Consider the following 14,323-nt stretch of genomic DNA (forward strand, 5'->3'; position numbering starts at 1 on the left):
CTCGCTCTAGCAGAATCGTAGCGATACCTGGGTGTGCTCATCAACAGCAAACTAACATGGACTGACCATATCGCACAGCTTACGGCCGATGCCTCCAAAACATTAGGTTTCATCAGAAGGTCCCTGTCCTGCTCACCGGCCTCTGTTCGTAAACTCGCCTACGAAACCTACGTCCGCAGTAAACTCGAATATGCTTCTCCAATTTGGAATCCACACCAATCTTACTTAAAGGAGCCATGAAGAGAAAACACAAGTTTGGTTCATTCAAAAGATTGTCTCGTTAGAATCATACTGACACCACTTTTAACGTAAACTTCGCTCAAATAAGCTACATAATTAGGAAAAACGGGAATGGTCATGCGACCCACCAGCTCATTTCCCGCAACAGAACCTGTGATGTCACATGGGCTAAGCTCTGCGATTGGCGGAGGCTGGCAGAAGCAGACGCAAATTAGGTAGAGCTTACAAACTAGACGAACGAGCGATTTGCGCTTAAATTTAGGGCACATTCTTTACAAAGCAATAGGAATGATGGGACAAACAGTGGAAGTTACGAAAGCACATGTAAACATAGAAGTACTGATGCGTTCTGCTGTTCGTACTGCGCACAGCATGCTTTGGTTTAGCTGCACAGCACTATGGGGCTTGGGGTTGTCTCAGACGACACTGGCCGATTGACGCAAGCAACGGTGTCTTACGTGACCCCATTTGTCGAGCGAGCACTGTTTCAGGGAACGAATATTTTCTCCCAGAACAAAAACAAGCCAGGTTTAAATGCGGGCAAAAACAAACCAAACGCTTGCCACGGTATGGTGGCGCCATCTAGGTTACGGAACGTAAAGAAACGCGGGAACAAACCAACACCGCTACAGGGTGGAGACAACCTTTGAACGGTCCCGTGCCGCCGCAATTGGGCCAACGGGCTCAACGCGTTATTCTTTTCGTTTCCCACGAGACCTAGCAACGCGAAACAGACAATATGATTCAAACTTCTTCAGTAAACCGCGTTGCGGCGATAATTTTAGCGCGGTTTTGACACAATGACTTGCTTCGGCGGCGAGCGAGCAACCGAACATGGCGGCGCCAGCGTTACGTGTCTCTACCCTGTACGGCGGATGCGTGAATGAAGGTACTCTAGGCTGCAGAGCGGTCGGTTCCCGTGATGTCACTTGGGACCACGAAAACGCACGATTGAGCGGGAAAATCAAAATTTTAACCTAAATTGTTTAATTTCTCAGTGAATAAAGCACCGTTTGTATCCGGACAAGCGCTGGGGGCACTATAAAACACGAAATCTTTCGAATAAAACTAACTTGCATTTTCTCTTCATGGCTCCTTTAACAGACGCCCTTGAAGCCATTCAGAATCCTGCGCCTCGATTCATAACCTCCCAATACAATTTCCGCACAAGTGTTACTACTGTAAAATTATCACTGTCTCTCAATTCCCTGTATCTTAGACGAAAAATAGCACGCCTTTGGTTATTTCACAAACTGTATTTCAATTTTGCTTACTTACATGGCTGCCTGCTTCTTCCACCAATTCGAACTTCGCGCCGTCTCTTTAATTCTTTGAGTGTCCAAAATTTAAAAGGTTCAACTAACGCTTTCAACAAATCTTTTCTTCCGTTAACAACTGAGGATTGGAATCGGCTTCCAAATGCAATAGCCAATGAGCGTAATACTCTGAAGTTTAAAACCTTACTCGAAACTCATTTGTCAACCGCACCGTCGTAATTCCTGTGTGTAACCAGTTGCTTTTTTTCACATTTTTATGCCACTTTGAATCATGCTATTAGTCGTATAACCAGTTATGTTATTATTATTGTCCTGTAATTCCAATTCTTGAATTGTATCCTACTTTATGTTCTTGGCCTGCAATTGCCTTTGCGTATGCTTGTTCGACCCCCCCCCCTTATGTAATACCCCGTCAGGGGCCTTAAGGGTAATTAAATGATGATGATGAAGTCGGTTGTTAATTAATCGCTCGATGACATTGCACATTGTCGGAGTTAGTGCAATAGGTCGCAGATTTTCGGGTTTTCGCGGGCGTATTTACTAGGCTTCGTGATGGTATGAATGATGGTCGTCTTCAAGTGCTCGTGGACTTGTCCCGTTTCCCATGATTCGTAGACAACACTCAGAAAGGCTGCATGGCCGTGCGTTGGCAGATTGCGGAGATCTTGCCAAGTGATTTTATCATGGCCTGGAGCGGATCTAGATTTGCCTTGAGCGAGCGCAACGTGAAGTTCTCCCAGGGTAAAAGGAGTGTTGAGTTCGTCTAGAGGGTGTGGTATGTCTATGTCGGGAAGAGACTTTAGTACCGTTTTATCCTTGGTAGCATGCGGAAAGAGAGTCTTTATAGTAGTTTCTTCTACGTCGTAATAGTCAGACTGCAGTCTCATTTTGTCAATGATAGGAAACTTTGCTTTACCACAAAGGCTGCTAAAGATGCCCCATTATAAGTGAGAAAGGCCTCTCTCTTGCCGGAGCCGATGGCAAAGAGTTTGCCAGATTTGCCTTTGTAATGTCTTTGGTAATGGTTGATTTTCTTGTATAGTCGTTTCAGTTTAATGAGGTCAGGGTGACGTTTGCCACGTTCTCGATACTACCTGGTGGGACATTGAGCCGTTCGGAGCAACCTATGCATATGGATATCTGGGTTGTCCACCTCAATAGTGCCGACGACGGATTCGGCAGGAGATGTACGAGCATCGGAGACGTCATCGGAGACTCAAGGAGGTTCTGTCTGGAGTTGATTTGAAAGCAGGTTCGAAAGCGATTCCAGTTTGTTACGGTATAGGCCTCCTGCGCTGGAGTTTTGGCGACATGCATAGTTGCCGATGCCGCTAGGTAGTACAAAAGCAGACGACCCTCGCCACCCTCCATGTGTTTTCAACAACAAACCAGAGTGGATGTTGGTTCGTGATGTCGCGCGTGTTCATGATGTCGCGCTGACGCACAGGCGGGCAGCAGTTAGCCAACAAGCGTCGTACTGTGTCGAAGCAAGTATGAAGATAAGGGCAGGTCCAACTTCCCATGTTGCACGAAGCGTCTGCTTGAAAGCCCACTTCGTTCGTAGCACATTGACATCACGGTCTGGCGCGGTCAGTAAGTCGCCCGTCCGGTCTTGGCGGGTTCACCGCCTGTGTAGGTTTTTGCAGAACACGCGCACTTCGCGGCTCGCTGAAGGTGCCTTTCTCACGCTTGCTCGGGCGGTTCGCGTTACCTGACCCGCCGGATGTATGACACGTTAGGTATCTTTGCTTAGTAAAGGCGCTTGAGTTCCAGCAACCGATCGGTGTGTACGCTTTTATCGTCGCTCGTCAGCCGACGAGACAGTTTTCACCGTAGACGGTGTATTTGAGATGCCCTCGCAGTGATATCGCCTGTTCCTCACACTCCGATCTTGCAGACGGGCCCCATATTGCTGTTAATACCAGTTATGTAGCCTGATTTCCTTTATTTAACCTAATAAAAGCTATCGTGTGTACATGCCTCTCTCGGCCACACTAGCCATGGTTGTTGGGTCGGGTTCGTGTTGCGCTTGCGGCTTGAGATATCAGAAGAGCGCGTACTTCACTTCTTGCAACACCATTTTCCTCAATCGAACTCAGATTTACAATCCGTTTTTTTAGCTCGACTAAGCGCGGGACAAGCGTACGCCTATCAAACGCTTCCAAAGCGGCCGTCTGCAGCGGCCAGTAGATTGGTTCCTTCGGTTTGCCGCCTGCCGCCACCGAACGGTGCGAGCAATCGTTACACGAATTCATTATCTTGCACGTTTAGAATGCGCGGCAGAAGTATTCGGGCGGTTTTTACACAACTGCTTTATATAATATCTTCGTATGCAAATAAAACATCGCTGATGAGTTGGTGTGCGTAGATGGCAGAAGTGCATCTCCATGCTTACTCCAGCACTGGACAAGAATGAAATTGCAATTTTACTCTTCGTACTGGAGATGGGAGACGATGCGCAGGTTTACTCTTCACTGGTGCGGGACCAGAAGTGGGGGTGCACTCTGCCGCGCACAAGAAGAACACGCGGTCAGTTTTGCTCTCCTCCTCATGGGGAGCGAACATTGCACCCAACTTCCCGCAGCTTTCGAGGCGAGTCCGCCAACGCTTACAAGAGTACGATGACTGTTGGACTCTTCAACTGCTCCCCCGATTTCTTAGAGAGTACTACCCGGAAGTACTGCCCGGAAGCCGCTTGCGCAGCGCCCCCTGGGCAGCGCAGGAGGCCTACACGTATGTTTCGGGCGAAGCCTTTACTGTTGAGGTGAAGGAAAATGGGGAAATGGTCGCTACCCCAGTGGAGTCTTGAGTGTGCCATTTCTTGATTATACCAGATGTATATATTGTGAGGTTCGGTGTGGTGTCCCGCTGAGAAGTGTGAAGCCCAACTCTGGTCGGTACAAATGGTTCATTTCTTAGCTGGAGGGAGCTGAAAGAGTTTTTCTCGTAGATCGGAGTGAGAGTATCCGCATAGGCTACTTTTTGCACAAAGTCTCCTCCAATAATTATTGGACCAGAAGACTTCAGCGAAAAGAGGTGAGTTATGCAGTCGTGGGTGTCTGTAGTTTTAGAATCGCATTGTGGCCTGTAGTAAACGGAGACGACAAGCACGGGTTTGCGTGCCGGAGGTTGGATTCGAACGACGATAACCTCCCTATTACAGTTGCTAGCGGCATCCCACCTATGTTGAACGGCCTGGCAAGACTTATGGGCCAGTACCGCAGCGTGTCCAACGGCGGTTTTTGGTTTTGCCGGATCTTTGGAAGCAGGAGCAATTTTCGGGTCCATAAATGTAGTGTAGTCAGGAATTTTATACGGTCCCCTAGTTTCTTGTAAAAGCAAAGCAAGAGGCCGCATCGTAGATATCTGATACTTAAGCAGAGGTCCATTTTGGGTGATGCTGCGGCAATTCCATTGTATGATCAACCGACTGGCAACGGGAAGCGACGAAAGCGTCATTTAGCGGGTCTGCTTCCTCTTGCATTAACAACCTCCGGGTCGACCATTTGGAGCAATTGGCGCATTGGTTCGGCTACCTGCTGCAAGTCATTTCTCAGGCAGTTAAACTGTCCCTGTAATTCGCTGATGCCATTAAAAGCTTTCTGTCATTCTTTTGAATTCTCAAATTTGATTTTGGCATCACGTCGGGCGAGCATCTGTTCCGTTATTGGTAGTGAGCAGGCTTCTGAAGACTGCGGTTGAGAAGCCTTGTTCTTTTTTGTGCGTGACCTGCTCCGTCGTTGAGACTCCTGGTGAGAGACTGGCGAGACTGACCGTTTCGTACCGTTGGATTTGCGGATTCTTCTCCCGCTGACTCTTCTCATTGACTCTTCTCACGCCTTCAAGTGGCCATAGATTTTCCTACTGGCGTACCAGTCAGCGAGGCGTCGCATGTGCGCTTGTGCAGTGCTTGTGTGGAGCGACCTTAACTTGGAGCTAGATACAGTGTACAAACTAACAACATGCAGAAAGGCACATTCTTCCATTCACAAACTGTCGTGTCTTCGTTTCAACCGAGTGAACGAATTCGCTTCTGAGCACGAGGTTGCGGGTCGCGACGCCGCGGCGGCCGCTTTTCTGAGGGAGGCGAAAAGCAAAAACGCCCGTGTGTACGAGATTTCGGCGCACATTAAACATCCCCAGGTGGTCAAAATTAATCCGGAGCCCTCCACTACGGCGCGCCTCATCGCCTGCGTTGCGTCGGCGCGTTAAACCCTACAATCAATCAATGAATGAGCGAACGAATTGCGACGACCCGTCGGCGGCCGACGGGCTAAACGCTGGTTCGACCGACTCTGCAGGAAGGTCGGCGAGCCGTGCACTAGCTCACTCAATCCAAGTCATCTCCTCCTGACGGCACAGGAAAACGCCACAGAAAACGGGCGAGGATGCAGAAAGGAGGACAGCATTTTCGAATTGATTTTTCCACTAAATAAATTCGCGTAACGCACTCAGAGTGGTCGAAACATGGCCTCTGGACTCCGGACTACAATTTGCACTAGTAATCCCACAATGTTTACAAATAACTTCAGTGTCCCTTTAAAGATCCCCAGGTGGTCTAAATTAATCCGGAGCCCTCCACTACGCCGCGCCTCATCGGCTGCGTTGCGTCGACGAGTTAAACCCTACAATCAATCAATCAATCAATCAATCAGGGGTAGGGGCGGGGTTCTGACGGCGTGCAGGGAACCGAATAATCCTGCCCCGCGTGCTGCAGGTTGCCGACGAGAAAGTTGCCGAGGAGATAATGAGCACATTCAGCATGTAAATATTTGGGCCGCGCACATTGTATACGGCTATTTTATGTTATGAGAATATTTCCACTTCTTGCATGCCCGCAGAAGTACGACAGGCTTGGATGATTAGAAAAAGTGGCAACAAGAAGTATCTTCATCATTCGCGACTGCTAGTTCACCTCGTCGAGTTTTGAACTCCGAAATGGCCACCGGCCATACAACATTTCGTTCGCGCCGGCGGAATGCAACAATGGCGCCGCATTTTTGTGTTACCGTATTTGCACGAATCAACACGCCACCTATTGCAACGCGCACGTAAGTTTATGTAAGAATATTCGAAAAAAAAATTAACGCCGATTCTACCACGCAGATGCAAAAGACATGACACCACGTACCTGGATGAATACATTTTATTTGACGCACGCAGCTGTACCACCAAAATTACTCGTGCTTCATAACAGATTATCCAGCTCCTGCTGGCATTAAAGCTGGAGCCGTGAACATTCAAAGTAAGTTAAATTTCAAGTGTCTTGACATTAATTTTCGACGTGACGGGCCGTTGGTTCATTTGTTGCTAGTTTATGAATTCCACCTGGAAGTCTTCAAGTTCTCAAGAACGTCCGTGCTCAGGTACGGTGAAGCATTTACATTAAATATGGTCCTAAGTAGGAACGACACAGAACGCGCCAACCGATGATGAAGTTCCCTTCCTGGACAAGTCATGTGTATCAGTGTTTGTGTGGCATAACTTTTGGGGGCCGTCTGTTCGTAGTTTTGGTTTTTGATCTGACTATTTTGATTGAATAAGGTGTTTTCCTACTAAACCTTCAGTTATTAAACAGCGCTTGTGTCTTTTCTACTCTTCATGTCCTGTTTTCGGTCAGTGGCTCTGACCATCATGAGAGTGCAGCTTGTTTATTTTCTTCGGAATGAATTTCAAAAACATTGTTTCCAGTGTGTCATGTTGGCGGACGTAAGGCGTACGCGAACCGCTGGGCGCAGGCGCGAGTATGTTTGTGTAAGCGCACTATGAAAGCACTTTTTATTTCCTATCGACGGCTAGAAAGGAGGGTGGGGGTGGTCGTACAGAAAGCCGAGGAGGAAGTTTTGGCTAGCACAGTATGAGCGAGCTCTTACATGCACCGTTGTGCTTCTCTAACCACCAACAGGCGCTAGCGGGGCGGTCACCCCGACCTTTTCACCTCCACAGAGGACAGGCGACTGGCGCGTTTACTAAGTGTCACAGCCAGCACGCGTAAACAAGTGTCGGGAAAGCTCCTCGTGAGGCTTCGAAAATTATTTGTTATTAGCGACTGTTCATGCGAGCGAGAGCTCCTTACTACTCGGGGCGAGTTTCGCTGGTGCCACGATGCCTTCGCTGATTTTGCACAAGCTGTATAGGCCTCCTGCGCTGGAGTTTTGGCGACATGCAGCGCCCCTAGTGGCAGACGCCTCTGGGTAGTACAAAAGCAGACGACCCAAGCCGCCCTCCATGCGTTTTCAATTACAAGGCAGAGTTAAACTTGGTTGCACTTAGTATAATCGTTTATGGTGCGTTTAAATGACTCCATACTGTATGAAATACCCCTTAAAGTAGTTGTACAGGCTAAACAAAATAATATCCGCTCAAACAAGCCGATTTATCGGCTTTCTTTTGAGCGAGCTGTCGCGGTCGTCGCGGCGTGGGACAATATCGCCAGATCGGGTGGTCTAATTTCCTGACGACGATTACCGTTCTTTCTTGCGTGCGATCGACAAAGGAAAGTTCACTAGTATCATAAACACGGAACGCTAGGTAACTGCAAAAGGTTGCTTCAGCGGGAGCATGCAAGCGAACCCAAGGATTGCGCAGCCGACTCAGCTGACACTCAGCTGGCCTGGCACCGCCTTGAAAAGGAGTGGCCATTTTGTTTTGTATTTTCGCAAACTAAATGATCCTTGCGTAACGTTTTACGACGCATGATTTACGAACGGCAGGGTACATGTATACTAGCGAGTAGGTGAAGCATTGCGTGAAATAAACAAATTAAGCGCTATTAAAGGACGCAAAACAATCACCAAATCGCACGCCCGCTTCCTGCAGAAATGTGTACTTCTATATTTGAATAGCGTAACATAACACAGCCGCATACACGGCGCGCGGCCCCGAATATTTACATACGATCATCACTGTCTCTGTTCGTTATCTTCGTGGCTAACAATCTGAACGCTGACACGCCAGCTTTGTCCTCAGATGGAGTTAGACAGTGAGACAACAACAGAAAATTTGTCGCTTCGAGTTGAATTGTCCCCCATCTGTGCGAACTGGGAATATATGATGCAAGAGCGTAAATAAGTAAAGTGAGCGCAAACAAGGTAAGCGAGTGGCCTCTCTGTTCGCCCGACGTTTTACGGCCACTAATTTTGGAATCGCAAAACAGATTTCATGCTTCTGACACTCGCTGAATTTTGTCAGTATTACCTCTATGGTTACAACTTAAGAACGGCACCACCTCATGTAGTGTATCACTCCGCTAAAGCGCCGGACCCGCGACGTCAGTGCGCGCGCGTTTTGAAAGGCGTTTGCTACGAATGCGTGATATCGTCTGCCTTGTCTCACGCACTTTGTTTGTCGTCACTGGAGTCGTTTATAAGCATATTAAGTCCCAAAAATCACGGGAATGGCTCATGCCATGTTCAAAATATTCCCAGTAACACCCTACTTGCGCCGCGCGGAGAAACATCCGGCTACGGTGATAAGGCACAGCGGCAACTTCCGGTGCCGTTCTTAAGTTGTTACCGAGTATAGTGTGGATGCTCCGCTGAGCGGCCCGTAAGAATGCACACTGTGGGCGCGCTTCGTGCCTTTTTCCCGCCGTATGTGCGCACGAAAGGTACAAACAAGAGTGGTATTCTGTAGTTCGGTTCCTCAACGTTCAATGTATAGCATGGAAGTGGCAGTCAGTTTTCAATACTACGCCAATAAAAGCGACGACTCATCGGGAATCTCAGAATGGCCGTAATTGTGACAATCAACTTGTACGCTGTGGCTCGTAGCAAGCTCGATCTTTCCAGACTATGGCTTTGAGTCTTCAATAAAAGCATAAATAGAAACAAATGAGGAAGCCTCGATCTCTGAAATTCGGTTTACAACAGCAGTTTCCATCGCTTTCGCTGGTAGCATGACGCATTCTTGTATTTGTGGGATGCCCTGAAATGGTAACACCACCTACCTGCCCCGACATTTTTTCTAAGAGCTGACGATATTTTTTTTGTGTTCAAAAGGCAACATAAAATTACTGAATTTTGATCAGCGCAGAGATATAAATGTAACCGCTCTAATGGGTCTCTTAAATGAAATTTTAGCGACTCTGAAGGAAGGTTTGAAAAATAACGGTGCCGGATCACTTAATTACGGCTTTCGTCGCAAGTGAACTTGCGAATTGAATTGTCAACGCACGCAGTACAATCAACATCTAATGTTTGGCTAGGTTTTCGCAAAGTGACAAGCAGGTTTACAGTATGCTAACCAAGCTTCTGAGACATCACAGTGAGCACAAATTTTCTGTTACGGCTGCTCTGTTGACCATTTGGGTTACTTTTAAAATCTTACAGGTGCCTCCAACAGCGAGATGTGTTTGCATTCTTGCGTACAAGGTCGCTTACGAACCCTAAAGATGGCAATAAATGAAGTTGCGCTGTTGCAGATGTAGTAAAACATTTCCTTTTTATTTCTCGTTGCGAATCAGCGCAACGGGTTCCCGGTAACTACTTTATTTTGTAAACTGCATATCGCCTTTATCTTGGCATTTACTTCTTGAAGACTGGTTAAAAAATAAAATTCTGTGCATTTCGTTTTTTTTCCGGGAAGGGGGGGGGGGGGGAGGCTGCCAACATTGCAAGAGCAGCGAGAAGAGAACGCATGTAACGCGAAAAGCCAAACTATGGTTATCACCATTACTTACAATCGAAACTACACTAGGCGTCGTGTTCTGTAGCGGTGAAAAAGCAGTACTTTAACACGTATTTTCAAAACTGATTAACCCCCCCTTTGTACCGAGATTGTCCAGGAATTGTGGCTCGCCTTTTTCAAAATTGTATTGAAAGCAAGCATTACGGGAAAAAATTAAAAAAAAAAAAAACCAGCGAGTCAGGGCACACACCCTTCACACATGTGGGCAACAACGTGTTTTTTCCTCTTTCTTTTTCGCGTTTTTTACGCGAAAATTACGCGTTTTTTCCTCTTTCTTTAAACTGAGGCCCACCTTAAGAGGTTAGGACGTGACCATATTAGGCATTTGGTTATGCTGAGTGAGACACGTTTCTGGACAAGGTGATTCATGTCGGATTTGAAAATGATATATATGAAAATGACACACGAATGCCACATGACAGACGCAAACTCACAACTGCTTATTTTTACCGAAAAATCCCCCCTAAATACTCTTGCGCATCCATAGAAACGTATTTTAAATAATACGTAAAATTAGCAACTCGATACAGTTGAATAAATGTTTATTCCCTCATCCTTAGTATAAACAACGACTGTCCAAAAATGGTATTTATTTTAGAAAAGTTACGGGAAGGACACGATCACACAGGCGCTTGCGGGTGTAAAATACGTGTCCGGTAATGTATGGGCGATAGCGCACGGGTCGTGTGCAGTGTAAATGTTTTTGTTTGTTTCTTCTTTCTATTGGCGGTGAGCGCGAACACAGGCGGCGCTGCGAAGCGCGCCTCCGTGACGTCAGCTTAGGGATTCTCGCATTTGTCGTCTGCTTCACTCAGGATCGCTCTCCCTGCTGTTTCTTTGCGCTCGGTCAACGTCTGATGCTTGTCGCACCAGAATTGGCGTGTGGGTAACTTTTTATCATAATAATAGGCTTAAAATCGCATACACTAGCTCATGGTGTCAATTAAAGTATAGTTTTGGGTACCGCTACGAGAGAAACATTGCCGGCGCCACCCCATTCCTTGCGAAGCCGGTCCTGTGCGGAGCGCGAAGAGCTAGGCGTCAGCTTCTCATGTAAGCATTGGAACAAAAGGAGCAGTCAGCTGCTAATAACCGACAGCAGCGAAAATGGAAGACCAAAACGAATTCTAGGCCTTCAGGGCTGTCGGCTTTGGCAGAAGGCATCACGATTCCCGGTAATCATATGTAAGGTAAAACAGTTTTTGCAACCTTGCCGAACGCTCGAACGCGTTTTGTCACATCACTTTACGTTTTCAAGGCATGAAAGTTTGCAGACATGCACTATAGACGGCAAAAACTGTAGGTTGAGTTCCAAATAACCCAGTGTGTATATACGCGCGTGCTGATTCTATACCAGGCATCTAACCAGTATGGAGATTTATTGACCAAACGAGTCACGTCTTCGTTAAATTTATAGTAACACATATATGTTTGTTAAGACCTGGAGGGATATTTCAGAACATTTTGCACAGCCATATCTTCCCGATATTCGGATATGCGTTATAGGAAAACTGCACTCAAGAGGAGGAGAAGGAGTAACGGAAGGAGGGGAAAACTTTGTTTAACAAATAAATCGATCTGGTTAGTGGGCCGGGTCCTCAGTCCAGGACAAGAGAGTAAAAGTAATTTTCTTCAAATCATAGAACGCCATCCCGAGTAGAATAGGATTTGTTCTTCGCGCCTGGAAGGGTTGAAAAGCAATAACGAGCTACTTGTAATTCTTCTTCGGTTTCGAGTCTTGTATACAGGTATACTATGCAGGTATACTATTTATTACGTTAGTTAGCGAGTATATCATGCCTTCAACACCGTAATTATGTCATCATTGTTCGAGTTCAGAGTCAGTTCGTTAGGATAACGATATAATTACGATAGAAATTCGGAGCACAAAAGCCGCCTTCGAATACTGTGGACCACGTTGTTTAGGGCGCGATCGCGGTGGCGTAGCACAAACCTTCTCATTGTATTTGCATGTGAATAAACAAAGCACGCTGCGATATGCACCGTCTTGCACGCAGCCGTAATGAAAGCCAATTTGTGAAGAAGGGAATGGATGCAATACAAAACGAAGGAAATATCCGCACGACCTTTGTGAGGCTCCCAAACATCCCGAAACCTCCTAATAAGAAGTTGGTGACGGCGCAGAAAAATTAATGCGTTGGGCAGAAAAAAAAAAAGCAAGAGGCATTAATCCGATACAAGACAACAACGAAAGAAACAGAAGAAAGGCGCTTTATTTCCTGCTGTGCGATGAGCGTGTAGAGGCCGCTGCTTGGTACGTAGTATTAGACTGTTGAGTCTCCATAGGAGCATCTAAAAAATACTGCAGGGAAGCCTACACATTTTGAATACTTATCGAGAAGCTCTGATCACTGATCCTCGCGAATAAGCAAGAAAGGACGAGTTACACACGATCTTCTGACCGATACTCTGAAGAAAGTTGTTCTCTGTCTCTTCGTGTGTTGCAAACTTGTGGGGGATACAGCTTCAAATTATTCAGATGCGTCAGAAGCTGGAAAAATAACTGAGTCGCTAGAAATACGCTTTTTAACGCACTACAGCAACGAAGCGGGCGATTTCTAGCCCAGGCACTGTTGCCCTTCACAAGCTGAGTGTAGCAGACGACAGCGGCGCGAATCCCTAAGCCGACGTCAGAGCCAGGGGGCGCCACTCAAAGATCTCACCGCCAATAAGGACACAGCGCAATTTTACAAAGGTGTGGAATTTGCACGCGTATGCACACGTCTTGTCGCTTCTTACCCGTTTCGCGTACTAAACTTTTATCCTTTAAATAATCACCACGCCACCTTCAAAAAGACAATGAGGATGGCTGGTGTAAACGGCCAAGTTATGATGGTGCGTGGCATGCAATCGGGTTTAAAAACAACTACGCGTGATAGGAAATGAGGTGTAAAAAACATCCCCCTCGCGAGGGGCACGATCAAATGCAGAGCATTTCTGCGGGGCGGCGCGCCTGCAAGTCGTATGGATTACGTATTGGTTGTTGTTGTTGTAATTGTTGTCTTCCAGCGTAGACATTGTCGATGAAGTCGATGGTGAAACGTGCCGTGAACCCCCTGCCGCGGCTATGACGCAACGTGGAGCGGCTATGACGCAACGTGGCGCGGCTATGACGCAGCACAATCCAACACAATCCACTTTAATCCAATCCAATCCAAATCCAAGCCAATCCAAGCCAATCCAATCGAATCCAATCCAATGCCCCTCGCGAGAGAGTGTTATAGCGCCGAAATCGCCACCACGCGAACGCGTGATGCTGACGTCACGATCACGCCACAGATGTTAGCGACCGCAGCGCGCGCGAACGACATATGTAGTTTAAGCGCGAACCGACCGCGGCGAGAGAGCGCGATGCGAGCGCCCCTCCTGTTCTTGCGCGCGAACCTAACGCGGCGAGAGAGGGTGTTGCGCACGTCCCCACCTGTTGTGCGCCCGAACCGAACGCGGCGAGAGAGGGCGTTGCGAGCGGAGAGAAGGCGAGGAGGACGCGGGGGAGAGGGCGCACCTCTGGCCGACGGTTGAATGAGTCAAGGATATAAGGCACGTTCGTAACCTTCCGTTCTGTGTCGGCTTTGTGGCTCAGTTGGTAGAGTACCGTGCACCTTGCGTTCCGCCCGCAGAGTCGTAGGATCGAAACCTGGCGCCGGCAAGTATTTATATAGTGTAGGGGGAGCGATGCGGACGCGGACTACGGACGCCAACGCGGGTGACATCGTGAGTTACTGAAACGCTCTGCATTTAAAAGCACCCTTCGACGTTCCCGAAACGGCAGACGACTGCACTCAACAATGCGAAAAGTGAAACGTGTGGAAGCAATGTTTATAACACGTTTCACACTCAAGCGGTGACCACGGCGAAGATGTTTCGTGGAATTAAACCAGCGCATTAACCCGCAACGGCCGCTGATTATTGCGTTTCTAGGGGAAATGCGCAAGCAGACGTAACTATGTCTTTGCTTACTGCCAAACGAGCACACATATTGGTTGTTTTGTCGTGTGCAGCACGCGTCTTGCACCGCACACAACGTGAAAAAGCACACGACGCGAGACCGCCATCCACACTAGGAGTGGTTCGTCCCGCCGCCGTTAGGGGCCGAC

Source organism: Haemaphysalis longicornis, unplaced genomic scaffold, assembly GCF_048455015.1.
Source record: "Haemaphysalis longicornis isolate Haplotype H1 unplaced genomic scaffold, Haemaphysalis longicornis Haplotype H1 scaffold_1, whole genome shotgun sequence".
Taxonomy (NCBI): Eukaryota; Metazoa; Arthropoda; class Arachnida; order Ixodida; family Ixodidae; genus Haemaphysalis; species Haemaphysalis longicornis.